The sequence below is a fragment of the Lipotes vexillifer genome, unplaced genomic scaffold (assembly GCF_000442215.2).
Source record: "Lipotes vexillifer unplaced genomic scaffold, Lipotes_vexillifer_v1.1 scaffold1743, whole genome shotgun sequence".
In the NCBI taxonomy this organism is placed as follows: domain Eukaryota; kingdom Metazoa; phylum Chordata; class Mammalia; order Artiodactyla; family Lipotidae; genus Lipotes; species Lipotes vexillifer.
In genome coordinates this window covers 247,589-262,353 of record NW_006796010.1, presented here as the reverse complement: position 1 = coordinate 262,353, position 14,765 = coordinate 247,589, and the positions used below count along the sequence as shown (strand labels likewise).

Genomic DNA, 14,765 nt, shown 5'->3' with positions numbered 1-14,765 from the left:
AAACGTCATGAAGAACCTAGGGGTAGGACAGGAATAAAGACACAGACCTACTAGAGAATGGACTTGAGGATATGGGGAGGGGGAAGGGTGAGCTGTGACAAAGCAAGAGAGAGGCATGGACATATATACACTACCAAACGCAGCCGCATAGCACAGGGAGATCTGCTCGGTGCTTTGTGACCGCCTGGAGGGGTGGGATAGGGAGGGTGGGAGGGAGGGAGACAAAGAGGGAAGAGATATGGGAACATATGTATATGTATAACTGATTCACTTTGTTATAAAGCAGAAACTAACACACCATTGTAAAGCAATTATACCCCAATAAAGATGTTAAAAAAATAAAAATAAAATAAAATATAATGTGCTCTTATTTAATCAATAAAATAATTAATGTTTTTAGTTTTTTGAGATTCTTGATAAATTTAATCCAATTTTTTTTCTTGAAGTTATCCTTTTGGATCCCTTTGGTTTCTTGTTTTAATTTGAACTAATTTCTTCTTAACCCTTCTTCACAGATGTAAACCTCGGATTTTGTTTTTAATCTCCATGGCTAGGTTAGGTACATGCCTCTGATTTTAGTCACTAATTACTTTTTTGATTTTGAGGTGTACTGACTCATTTAATTATTTTAGAAGAGTATTTGAGTGATATGTTCTTTGAATTTGGTGCTTCTGAATATGTCATTTATCTTTGTCATTTTGTTATAGTTTGCTGGGTGTGGAATTCTGAGTTTAAAACTATTTGCCCTTTAATTCATTACATGGTGCCAGTATAATCTTAATATAAAAACCAATAAAGTTAGTGCCACAAATATTTAGAACAATTTAATTTATGGATAAGGATATAAACTTTCTAAACAAAATGAACATCAGCAATGCATTAAAAACAACACATTATGACAAATTATTTGGGAAATACTAGTTCATGATCAGTGAACCAACTGAAATAAATAATTATCAATATATTACAATCTAAAGGAGAAAAGTCAACTCTATCAATAACAATAAATGCTAACAATTTAATAAGGCGGTTACCATGTGCCAGATGCTGTTCTAAATTATTTATGTATAGTAACTCATTTAATCCTTATATCAACCTTATGAGGAAGGTGATATTTATTATGCTCCTCTACACGTGAGAAGACAGACACATAATAGTAACTTATAAAGATCCTATTGTTCTCTAAGTCAAAGAACAGGGATTCAAACTCAGGTAGTCTGGATCGAGTTTATGTTGTATTATATTCTGTCATTAATAGATACTGAAAAATCATTCTATAAATTTTTGTTAACATTCCAATTAATAAGAATAAAGGAACTACTTATTATAATAGAGATAATTTACCTGTATATAGAGTTAAAGCAAAAGAGATTGAACATCTGAGAGATGAGACATATTGGATCAATTTTTGCCCTATATTGTCTCAATTCCCCTCAGAAGTAACATTGAATGTTTTGTTTTAGGAAGTGTATTTTAATTTCTTAGAATCCATTCTTGTTGTCTTATTTCTCTTTCTCATGTCAAAATTTTTTGGTTTAGTTTAATTTTATGAGTGCACATTTCAAAATTTTCTCAACATATTAATTAGAAAAAAAAGTTGTATGCTATTCCCAAAGTTCTACTCTGTTCTCTTTAATGTGATTTATTTTATTTTTTATTTTATTAATGTATCTTGCAGACATTAGTTATAAATTAGAAAAGAAAACTGCTTTAAATTCTCTACATTGACAGAAATAACTTTTTGATACTGCTTAAGGCTGAAGATTGTCTTGGCCAAGGATTTTAATAATAAACTGTTTTATGTAGCTTGTTCAAATTTTTATTTTATTTTATGAAACATATAATCCAATAATTAAGCATTTTTGTGTATTAAGTGTGTAATCAGTATACTGTGAGTTCTTAAATATCAATTCAATATATGATAGAAGGGACATACTGAAAGCAAAGGGCAAATGAGTTTTAATGAGGAGATAACATTCACCAACACACACTTAAGTAGAATAGACCTCATTCTTTACATTGCAATATTATTTGTAAGCTGGCCAGTGTGAGGGCTTGAAATTTCATGGCATAACTAGAAAATCATTGTGGCCTCAAAGACTTTGGTATCTTGGCTCATAAAACAGTAGTGGTGGAGTACTTGCTTTTTATGGAGATTTCTTCCCTGTGGTTTATCTTTGAGAACAGAATTCAGATGTTCGTTGACTATCTCATAACAACAAAGTCAGGTAAGAGATTATTAAGTGAATGTAGCTAGGATTATCAATGAAGGCACAGTGAAGGTAAAATCAGTACTTTCAGAGCAAAGACTAACTTATTTCTGACAACTCTGGTAACTGCTCAAAAAAGTGAGGCTGTGATTGTGTGAAGCTGTCTGCTAGCTAAAGACATTAAATTCAGATCGAGTTCAGGAACTAGCTTGTTGGAGAGAGGAAAACTGAGGCTTCACTTGATTTAACCTCTTTTTGTTTTTTTTCTAGAAACGGTTTATTTTCTGTCAACCTTATTTCCGTTTTGTGTTTGAGTCTGTGGGAGAACAGCTTAAGCCCACTCAAAAGTTGTTCCTACCCGTTCAGTGGCCAGAGCACTGGGGGCTGCAGACAGTCCTTGCTGGCGGCTGAGGCTCGGTCTCCAGTGGGGAACTGCTGGGTGGGCACAGAAGGCACCTGCGCCTTCAGACCCGTCTGTGACCTCGGGTGCAGTAGCAGTGAGTTTGGGAGCTGGAGCAGGCCATTCACCCTGAAAGTCCCCCTCGGTCACAGCCTTTCCAGCAGCGGCCTGCTCTCCCTTTCCGTCTCTTCAGGAAGTGGAGACGGGGCTGATCTCCCAGGGGTGATTGCGCGAGACGGTGCCGCGCATGCGCAGACCATTCCGGGCCAGCGTCCACCACGTCAGACCCCCCGAGTGGGCTCCCCTGTTGTTGTCCCGGGATGGTAGCAGTGTCCACAGGGCGCAGAGGAGAGTCTGTGTCGCACGGGGCGATGGTGGGCGGGTTCACATAAAAGCCTCTGTGAGAGGCCGGTGGTGAGCTGTGGGAACGGTAGCCGCCAGAAGCCGTGGCTCGTGAAAGGCTGCACGGATCTGGTTAGTGAAGGTTCCAGCAGTGAGGTGGTCAGTAATAGGAGTGGCCCTGGTGGCAGCAGCAAACTTCAGCCCAGCTTGCTGGCCAGTGTTCCTGGAGGATACGATGCTGGAATCAGCCGGTGTACAACGGCAACAATGGCACAAGCTGCTGGAAGAAGCGTCTCCCCTGTTCTCCTCAGATTTATGAGGTAGATGCCATAAGTTTTGCTTTTGTAGATGATTGTTCCATTTGGAAATCAAGGTTGTTGCCAACTAAGTGCGTTCCTGCTGCAAGAAATTTGAGGACAGCCTCCTCCTTCATTTACAGGACGTCAGAGACTCAGGGCATTGTGAAAATTTCCCTTTAAGTTGCCACAGAAACCCAGAGGAGATATAGGGATCCCTTTCTGGGTAGCATAGAAAAACTAACCTCTTCTAACTTGTAAATCAGAAGGCACTTTCTAGAAAATTTTGCAAAGATTTTTTTTCTACATTTGACCCTTGAACAACACAGGTTTGAACCTGTGTGGATCTGCTTATACATGGATTTTTTCAATAGTAAATACTGTAGTATTACCTGATCTGTGATTAGTTGAATATGCTGACAGGGAAATGTGGATACTGAAGAATAGCAGATACTGGGGAACAATGTATATGGAGGGCTGACTATAATTTATATGCAGATTTTCCACTGAGGGCTGGGTGGGCACCTCTAGCTCCCGGGTTGTTAAAGAGTCAACTGTACATATTACAACTTTGACTAGATGCAGTCAGTGTTGTTTAGATAGACGTAGTAACTTTATAGTGGAAGATTTCTGTTTTTTAAAGTTTACTTATTTATTTTAAATTTATTAAAAAATTTTTTGGGGGTGCATTGGGTCTTCGTCGCTGCGTGCGGATTTTCTCTCTGGTTGCTGCAAGCAGGGGTTACTCTTTGCTGAGGTGCGCAGGTTTCTTGTTGTAGTGGCTTCTCTTGTTGCAGAGCATGGGCTCTAGGTGTGTGAGCTTCAGTAGTTGTGGCATATGGGCTCAGTAGTTGTGGCACGCGAGCTCTAGAGCGCAGGCTCAGTAGTTGTGGCGCACTTGCTTAGTTGCTCCACGGCATGTGGGATCTTCCCAGACCAGGGCTCAAACCTGTGTACCCTGCATTGGCAGGCAGATTCTTAACTACTGTGCCACCAGGGAAGCCCCTGGAAGACTTCTTGTCAGTAAAATCATAGTGTTTATTTTGAAGGACTGGATTTAAATCTGAGGACTGTCTTTATTTCTCAATTGTCTCAAATGTTAATCGGGAATATTACCTACCTCATGGGCTTTTTGTAAGAATTTTTAAAAGTAATACTGTTAGGTACTGGGAACAGTGTCTGACACATAGTGAGCACTCAATAAATGTTAGATATTGTTACCTATCTACTGTCTATGAATATCTCTACCTAAAACCTCAAGGTAACAGGCAAGCTTCTTGCAGGGAGGAATAAAACTACATTTGTGTCTCCAAACAAACAACAAGAGATATTGCTTTTAAGTATATTTTTCTTAGTAGCTTGCAGATAGCAATAGCTGTTATGAAGCGCATACTCAAGGTCTGTGCTTGTTTCAAAGAAAGCTCACCATGTGTTGGGCGCTTGGCAGATGATTCAGTTCTGATTCCTTTTATGTCCACTTTCTCTCATTTTTCTTCTAAAATGCACAAGCAGCACAGCATCAATTTCTCTCTTCTCCATCTCCCTCTCTTCCCCTTCTCCTCCCCCCACACTCCTTTTCCTTCAACACACACACACAAGCATACACACCAGTTTCATTTTATTTACTTTTTTTAATCCCCAAAGGATTCACAGAGCAGTCTGTTTGCAGCTACCGTGTTTTCCACTGGTTAAATTGGCAGTTACCTACTGTGTGGAGTTGCTAGGAGAAGGTGAATAAGCATGATTACAGCATCATCGTTGTACATATTTTTCAATAACAACCTGTGGAGCTCCGTGGTCTGTCTTCTGTATGGCTCTTATGTTATTTTCTCATTGTTGTCATTAGTATTTGTTGAATTTATTGTTAGAGCCTGGTATATTTTTAACTCTTGGTTCCAGATCAATTAGGAGACAAAAACCTTGGCATTTAAAACAGCCACTTTTTTCTCAGGGCGGTGCTGCTGCTGTTTCCTACCATCTGTTTTCTTATTACATCCTGCCCTCCTTCCATTGGTGGAGAGGAATTCAGCTTCTTCTGGTGTGCTAAAGTCATTCACGTTTCTCTTGTGCATAATAGATCTCAGAAACTGTAGGAATTCTGATGTGCTTCAGTGCACAGAGCAGTAACAAATGAGCTGCTTTGGGGGAGAGCTGGAGTGCTTAGTCGGTCAGTAGTACAGTAGCAGGCTCACGTGTGTCGATTGTTTCTGTGAGGTCAGAGGATCTGTTTATACTGCTGTCGGCTTGAAGGGAGGTGATGTGGTGAGCAGTGGATATGCCTGTCAAAGTCAATAGCAATTCTGGCAGAAGCTGCCGTCAGCTTTGTAAATCTGCAATGTTTTGATAGATAAGAGATGCTACTGTATAACTCTTTTAAGATTTGTAGTGGACTGAGGAAAGCTTGTTCTAGCTGCTGAATCTGACTAACTGTATTGCCCTAGGAGTATCATCATGGGGTCTACTGCTACAGAAACTGAAGAATTGGAAAACACCACTTTTAAGTATCTCATAGGAGAACAGACTGAAAAAATGTGGCAACGCCTGAAAGGAATGTGAGTAAGCTCTTTGCTTGGTCTGTGTTTTTATCCACCTCTCTGACCAAAAAAATTTTGACTATTAACATGATGAATTGTTGGTACTTTCTGACTTTGTGGATTAGTGTTTCCTTTAGAAAGATTTTCTTTAAAAAGAAAAAATAAAACGTGTCAGTCTTAGCTAACAACTTACTTGAAGGATGTATAGTTCTTTTGCACAGGTATGTTTTATGTAAAGTAAGGTAACTCCCTGAGAATTCACTTCACTATTAGACTACATGGCTTCTTTTAGACATTCTGTATGTGTCACTTAGATATGTGGTTTAGATATGCAGAAAAGTAATTATAAAAGCTGCTTGTCTGGGTACTTGCAGAAATAAAATTTGTCTCAGGTAAAAAGACAGATTACTACTAATACTTATTTCTTTGTGATTAAATTTTGAATAAAAAGGACAGGATTAATATAATAAATAACTACACTCCATTGTGCTTATTCCTTATGTCTTAATAATATTTTTTTTAAGAAAAAAATGTTTATGTGGTAAAATTACTAGCAGCATACCAAACTTGCTTGAGAATTTTGGCTTAAATTAACCAATTCACTTCTGAGAGTACAGAATAGCTCATGGTGTAAACTAGACTTTAGTAAGATGGGTCAAGAAGTGTGCTTATGTCAAGCATGAAATGTAAGTACCTGAGTCAAACTTTAACTGCAGTACTGTTTACCTTGCTGTTTAAACAGCATCTAGGTATTTTTCTGTATATGTAACTATTTCCTGTTTAGTGTTCCAGCACACTGTGTTTACATGCTTTATTTTAATTATGTCATAATTTAAAAATCAGATTTAATTTTTTTTAAATATGAAATATGAATATTTACAGGCCATTGCAATTGCTTAGTATGTTTGCAGGCTTCAAATGAAAATATGTTTGCTGTTCTATAATAATAGCTAAAGGAATCCTATACCATGAGAAACACAGGTTTTCTAGGATTTGTATTTCTAATGTTGTATACACATATTATTGTATAAAATGCAACATTTGAGTAAATTTAGTGTTGCTGTTTATCAAAATCTATGATTTTTTTAAAAGAAAAATGATATCAAACTTTGTTAGATAAAAATTCCTTCTACTTTCTTCCGTTTGAATATATTCAATGATGTTTATATAATTAGTGTTCTCTGTATATTTTCTTGAAGTAATACATGGCATTACAGTGCACTGGTTTAAGAGCACACTAATAATGCAAACAACGTTTACCAGAGAATAACTTTTAAAAAGGAAGCCATCTTTACATCATTTGAATGAATTAGAGAAATCTGTTTACAAGATTCATTGAAGATTTAGCAATCACAGTTTTTTGTAAAGGTGGTTCTCTAGGGAAACAAATAATCCTATAAAAGCAAATAACAGCTTACAAAATGAATCAGCATAGATGAAAGTTAAACATTGGCAGTCATCAGCTGATTTGTATCCTAACCTAATGAGTGGATGAATATCTGTACCAGAAAAATTATATTTCATATTACAACCTATTTTAGATTTTCTTCCCTTTAGCAGGACAGGATGGTTTTGGTTTGTTTTGTTCAGTTTGTCTTTGTTCTATTTTTGTGCAGTTATTTGAATGTATGAAGATGTGTGGTAGTGAGTGTATGCATATGTCTTTAAAAAATTTGAAAAGTGATTTTGTGTTTACCTAACATTTTACGGCAAAGTTATCCAACTTTCACATTATCAGTTGATCTCAAAGATCAACTGTCATAATTTTTCAGGAGAGGGTGATAGAGTCATTTAGCAGTAGAGCTTCATGACAATATTCAACATGGATGTAGGATATAATTATATATGTACCTATATAAATTTTGAATTGTGTCTATATAGCACCACTGAATGACCACATAGAGACACTGAATGACCAAATTACTGATAACTAGGTTTTTTAAAATAATTATTGCTAAACTGATGGAAATGACTGAATGCTTTTGCATTAAAGCAAGAAAGAATTTTCATTTTGGTACTACTATTTTAACTTGTACTTGAAGATATTTCCAGTATTCTAGGTTCAGAATTGTCAAAACAAGAAGCTCTAAATCTAAAATCTGCATGACTAATGACAACCAAATTGTTTAATTATGGTCTTTTGTGTAGTCTAAATTCAAAGAAATGATATGAGTGACTCCCTATTCCATTGCTGAGATTGTCTTGCCTATTTAAAATCTTATACTGATTCAAACAGAATTTTAGCTTATCAAAATGTCTAGTGCTAGAATTCCACTCTTAAGTAATGGCAATTAAAATCATGTTACTCATGAAAGCCATCAATTTTCTTAGTTTGGCAAAAAAGACTCAATGAAAGCCTTTAGATACTTGTTTGGAGAGTGATTTTTTGATCTTTAACTGCAAACTTTACAAATGCATTTATTTATTTCAACAGGATATTGAAATAAGTACATTTTTGAGGTTAAATAAAAATAGAGACAAAGGTTAAAGTAAAATAAGATTTATTCCAGTATACCTTAAAAATGGAAAACATGAACCACTACAGGTAGATATTTACAGAAAATATTTTATAGGCATTTTCATATAACATTATATTTTAGAACACTTTTTTTCAGTCCATAGAAGTAATTTTTATGTTTTGTAGCACATGTGAAAATGTTGGTAAACTAATTAAAATATCAGTTCTTCTCTATCATTTTGTTGATTTCTTTCATTGAACTCCTTTTAAATCTCCTTCATATAATATTTAATCGAGACAGCATATTCAGTAATGTGCTAAGATATCTCTTATTCATTTGTGGGAACAAAGGTAAAACAGTTTTCTCTTCCCATTTCTGATGTAGACTTGTATGCTTTGTTCTATTAATTTTCTTTTTATAGTTATGGCTCTTTTCTTTAGCTTTCTTCAATCCATCTTCTACCACTAATTTGTCACTCAGTATGACAATTTAGATTCTGCACAATGACTCACCATGTCTGATGGTAGAAATGTTAGCAAATGACTATGGCATCATGTCCTTCATAAACTACATTTAAAAAGAATCATATACTTGTCCATAAGTTACCAACCATTTAGGATTTGGAAAACACTTCCTATTTCTTTTGCCATCTTGAAACCTGATGAAATTTCTGGTTCAGAAGTTTCCTGTGACTCTGGGACCTATGCTACTTCCTACATCCTGAGAACATTTGTCTAACACTAGTCTTTGCAAAGATTGTTAAGTTTATTGATTTCCATGAAGAAAGTTGATTTGAAGATTTTATATTTGTTTTCATTTATACATAGTAGTTTTTCTCAATTTAAAAAGAATCTTTTTTTGTGTCATGATACTGGTTTTTGGTCTTTAAGTGTAAAAAGGGCTCTTCCACTGTGGAGTTTTTAAAAAATCAAATATGTTTTAAAACATTGGTACTGCTCTTTCCCGTCAGTGCTACTGTTCTAAGAATTTGATCTAAGAGGTTACAGCATTTCCAGAAAACTGTGATCAAGTTAAAATTCCAGTGAAAACCACAAGGTGTTAGAGTAAAACTAAATCAGTGTTATCCTACTCAGTTTTTCAACAGAAAAGAGGAGAGTTTGAACTGCTCAAAACCATAAACTATTGACAAAAAAGTGAGACTCACCACTCCATAGTACTTACTGCCAATACCTTCAGTTTTTATAGATGTAAGGCTATGAGAATTTCGCTGTTAGAACCTAACGTAATATATGACAATTGATTTTATATGTAGAGACACATACCTCTTTATCTCTCCTAATCCATACAAATATACAGATTTTAAGATCTGGAATTGTGAATACAACAGTGGAAAGACTTAAACTTCTTTTCTCATTTTTTTCTCTTTGATTGATGGTATACATGATCTTCAGTAGTAGAAGAATAAAATGTAGAGGAGCAGAAAGTGAAGGAGAAAGCAGAAACCCTATAACAGTTAGCTGTTATTTTAGAGGGCAATGTGTTATACGGTTCTCTGATGAAGTAGCCCAAAACTTTATCACCAGGAAGATGTAGCAGAAATACATATTTAGAATAAAAATTGGCAAAAAGTAAAATGACAGGCGTTATTAGCACCATATTACCAAACTAGAATTATACTTTAGGATGGAGCAACATTATAGATTAGAAGCAAATAAATCTGATCCTTTTACTCTCCTGCTTCAAACCTTTAAAGGCTTCTAGTGCCCTCCCTTCAAAGTTCAGCATCCATATGTATAAAATAGATAACTAATAAGAAACTGCTGTATAAAAAAATAAAATTCAAAAAAATAATAAATTAAATTTTAAAAAGCCAGACAAACAAAAAAACAAAGTTCAGCATCCTTCCCAGGTCTCACCATACCTGTTCAACTTTTGGAGCCTGCTCTCTTGCCTCTTCCTCTGTGGCCCCCTCCCACCCAAACCCAGGGTTGCACAGAAGAAATGCTGCTTACTTCCCATCTGCCTTTGCTCATTTTTTTCTCTCTTCCAGAGGGAACCACTCCTTTCTCCTCTCTCAGTCAGAGTTGCTCTTGCTTCTCATGAGGCTTTTAGAGATGTGTGGGGATGTTTCTGGTTGTTTCAGTGCCTGAGAGTGTTTCTGTATTCAGTGGACAGCAAGGTCCAGGCATGATAACTGTCCTCCAGAGCTTAGGACATTTTCTTATCAGGAAGAATTGTCCTACTAAAAATTCTAATTGAGAGCCTATTAAGAAATGCTCAAAGATCTCTTCTTAAATTTCACTTGCAAAAGAAATCCCTCCTGACCTTCCATACTAGATTAGTTTCCTATATTTGACTCATTAAGTAACCTGGGCTTCCCTTTTCATAACAAAATCTACCTTCCCCACAAGCTACTGAGAAAAAGAGCTATGTTGGCTGTGTTTGCTTATGGATCTCCAGCCTGTAGCATAATAACTGGCATATTGGACATAATGCAATAAATACTGTTAAATCAATCCATCAATGAATAAAATTCTGAATCTTATAGTGGGTCTAACTACAAAATCTTATAGTGGGTCTAACTACAAAATTAGAAGGTCAGTCAGGCTGTCAATATAGGGCCTAAAACCAGGTTGGAGGAGTGGCAATAGATTCATAGCTGGAATAGGGATAAAGAAGATGGAAGGAAATAATGTTTGCTTATCGTCTACTTGTTGTCAGAACTTTCCAGATATAACATATCTGTATTCTCATTTACTCTTTTCAATGATTTCAAGAGGTAAGTATCCTAAGTTGGTTAAACATCAGTGTCTGATGGAACTTGGATTTAAATACAGATCAGCCTAGTTCTAAACCTCTTATTCATCTTGCTCCCAAAACAAAAAAAAACACAAAAGAGGACATTCTCACAATGGTTACCTAGAAAGATCACCAGAAAAGGATCTAGAGTGGTGCTTCTTAAAACTTAGTCCATGAGCCTTATGGTAGGCAGACTAATTGACCCCAAGAGATGTCCATGTCCTAATCCCCAGAACCTGTGAAAATGTTACCTTATATGTCAAAGGGGAATTAAGAAGGCAGATGGAGTTAAGGTTGCTAATCAGCTGACCTTAAAATATGGAGATTTGTCTAGATCATCCAAATGAGCCCATGTAATCACAAGCATTCTTTAAAAAGGAAGAAGGAGGCAGAAGGAGGTCACAGTGCCATGATGTGAGAAGGACTCATCTTGTCTTTGCCAACATCAAAGGTGGAGGAAACAGGCTATAAGCCAAGGAATGTGGGGACCTCTAGAAGCTTGAAAAGGAAAGAAAACAGAATCTCTCTCTAGAGCCTCTAAAAAGAATGTATCCCTACCAACACCTTGATTTTAGCTCAGTGAAACTTGCATCAAATTTCTGACCCATGGAACTGAAGATAATACATTTGCATTGTTTCGAGCTACTCAGTTTGTGGTACATTTGTTGCAGTAGCAATAAGAAACTAATACATTTCTCCTGTAACAGAATAGTAAGAGTATTTAACCAACATGGCCACTCCTATCCTCTCCCAACACACACATACACTCTCACTCACACCCACATACACACACACAGACACACACATGATGCCTAGAGGTGGGGCCCAGCCTAGGTCACTCTGTGGCACACTGGAGTTAGATACTCATTATCCTTAGCCATTAAATAACTCACTGTCCTCCATCTAACCCTGGATTACATGCCCAGAACCGCAGTTTTTTTACCAAGCTCTGATATTGAAAATACATAGTGGATTCATTTCAAATGTCAAAGAATGTTTATGCTATCTTTCTTGGAAATTGCTGATAAATCTCAGTCTCTGTTCTCATATGGATGGGTATGTGACTCTTTTGATGGATTAATAAGGCAAATCAGTTTAAAAAAATCAGTTTTTTAGTCATAAAACTGATTTGAAGAAAAGCATCTCACAAAGCCTATATTGGTATACAGATATAATATTAATATAAATCTCAGTTCTTGCATAACATTATGTTATGCTTTCTAGAATGGACATTGTTGAGATGAAATACCTTAGAGATGAAGAAATTGAACTTGGAGACAGATATTTTCTAATACCATCTATCATTTAATGAGTGACTGTGGAAAAGTTATTAGCTTTTCTGTGAAATCCAATTATTTCATTCATATTCATTCAGTCATACTTACTGATTGTGTAGTATGTCAGGTACTATTTTAGGCACAGGAACTTACATTCTAGAGGAAACAAATGACCAAAAAGTAAATTACAAAAAATAAGTTAAAATGGAGTAAGAAGTGACCTGAAAAATATGTGCTAGGTCATGTGATCAAGAGTCACTTGGAGAAGGTATTTTGGCTAGTCAGGGATGACTTCTCTCAGGAGGAGTTGAGACAGACAAAAATTGATACCTATCTCATTAGATCTTGGGATGAGAGAGAGGCTAAGGAATGTCACATAATCTTTGCCCAAGTTCAGAATTAAGTGAAGGACAGATATAGGAGTCCAGTAGATGGAGATAAAATGTCAGCTTTATTGAAAGACTAAATTTGTAATGGAGAGTAAGATTTTTGGTTTGCAGCTAAATAAGTCAAAACATCTCTGAATTCAACTTACTCCCCCAAACTGTAGACTTCCCCAAACAGGGACAAAGTCTCTTCTAAATTTACCTCATAACCTCTGGTAGGTGAGATATGCTTTCTACAAGTAGAATATCCCTTCCATGCCCCTTGAAGAGGGGACATTCCAAAGTCTAATTCCTTCTCCACAATTCACCAACCAAATGCTGCTTCTCCTCCTCTGTGAAAGAATATGAGAAGTGGCAAAGAGAGGCCAGGAAGGCTTTTCCAATGGAAGGTCCTTCCACTCAGAAGGAAGCATTAGGATCTGGGAATCTGGATGTTGCCAGAGTCAAGATAGTGAAAATTAAATAAAATAATGTATTTAAGAGATATAACTCAGTACCTGGCACATAGTAAGCTCTTAAAACATTGTAATTATTATTATTCCCATAATCTTGTCCATTCTTACGTGTATTCCAACTCTGCTGTTTAACAGCTATATGGTAAGTTGATTCATTTTTCAATGTCTTGGTTTCTTAACTGAAAATGGGAATAATATCCTTACCAATCTCATAGGTGTTGGGAATATTAAATGAATTAATGCTTATAAACTGCTAAGAACCGTGTCTAGAATTCAAGTAATACTAGCAGTATCATTATTATTACTGATAATACATGCAGAAGCAGAATTCTTTTTTTTTTTTTTCAGGTAATTTTCTTAGAATCAGTAGACAGAGCAGGATTGTCCACATGAGAAAAGAAGGCTTTCTTTTAGCTCAGTGGAAGTGGTCTCACCAAAATCCCCAGGTTTCTCTTTACCAGAACAGTTATACTCAAGGATTTACCTTTCCCTGAGGCAAGAGTGTGTTATGTGGGAAGAGAGAGCTGAGGAAGAGAAGTGGGCTGGCCTTGAGAATTTCACTGATAGAAGAATTGCCTTGATGGATTCAGTGTCTTTTTTGTTCAGCGTCTTGTAGTGGTCTTAGAATGGATTTTATGTCTCTGTAATCGTGTATGACCTAGGGCTAATCTAATTTCCTGAGTCACTCGGGCTTGAAAATCATTTGTTAGGTTTTTTCTTATCCCTGTCTAGGTCGGGTTCATAAGAGAGTTGATTTCCAAGTAATTGTTGTCATGTGCCATGGTCATTCCTTTTGTCAATTCATTATAGAAAATACCAAATCACCATTATATTATTAGATTTTGTCCTTTATTCTAACATATTTCAGTCAGTTAATCAAATGTAAATATTTGAGCAAGTCTGATTCCCATCTGAAAGGACTGTGCTGTAAACCATTTGGATATGAAAGGAACTGTTCATTAGCATCATTAAACAAATGATAGTGTTAAGGGCTTATAGAATCCTAGTATTTCACATACCTGATCTGAACAAGTATTGGGCACGAATAACTATTTATTGTTAAGAAAGGACATAAAAATTATAACAGGTTATTAGAGGCATATAAATGAAACATTTTGACTCTTTTGGTTCCTCCTTTAGGCTACAATTTCTTGAGGTTATTTTAAGAGATTATATTCTATTTAATATCTTATAAAATATTTAAAAACAAATTTTTATTAAATAGGCCCAGAAAATGCTCAAAGCAAATAATTTCTGGTAGGTAAAATTTTGATATTTGTAACTGTTCAAGTAAGTTTATAAAGAGTCATGAAAAAGCACCAGTGTCTACAGGGCGGCAAAACAGAGGTCAACCTGAATTAAACTCTGCATAGTCATGGAGAATCAAAGGATTCTTGGAATTTTGTACATGACTCAGGTCCTTGATAACTTAGAAGAAAATCACAATAGACTTCTTATCCGAAAAGCAACAGTATGGTGACTCTGGTCCACTTAAAACTGGACTTTCTAAGACTTGGTTAAAAATAAACAGCATTTGGAGCAAGCTAAGAAAAAACTGAATGACTTGGGCATCAATCATGTTTTTGATTAGCTTAAGCTATTTAAAATCACCTTATAATTGCATAGTAGTAATCACACTTTTTAAT

General features: G+C 36.0%; 1 pseudogene; it reads right to left on the bottom strand.

The window, feature by feature from the left end:
* Window positions 1-2,541: 2,541 nt before the first annotated feature.
* On the bottom strand, window positions 2,542-5,320 carry LOC103084280 (40S ribosomal protein SA-like; annotated as a pseudogene).
* Between the last annotated feature and the right edge of the window lie 9,445 nt (window positions 5,321-14,765).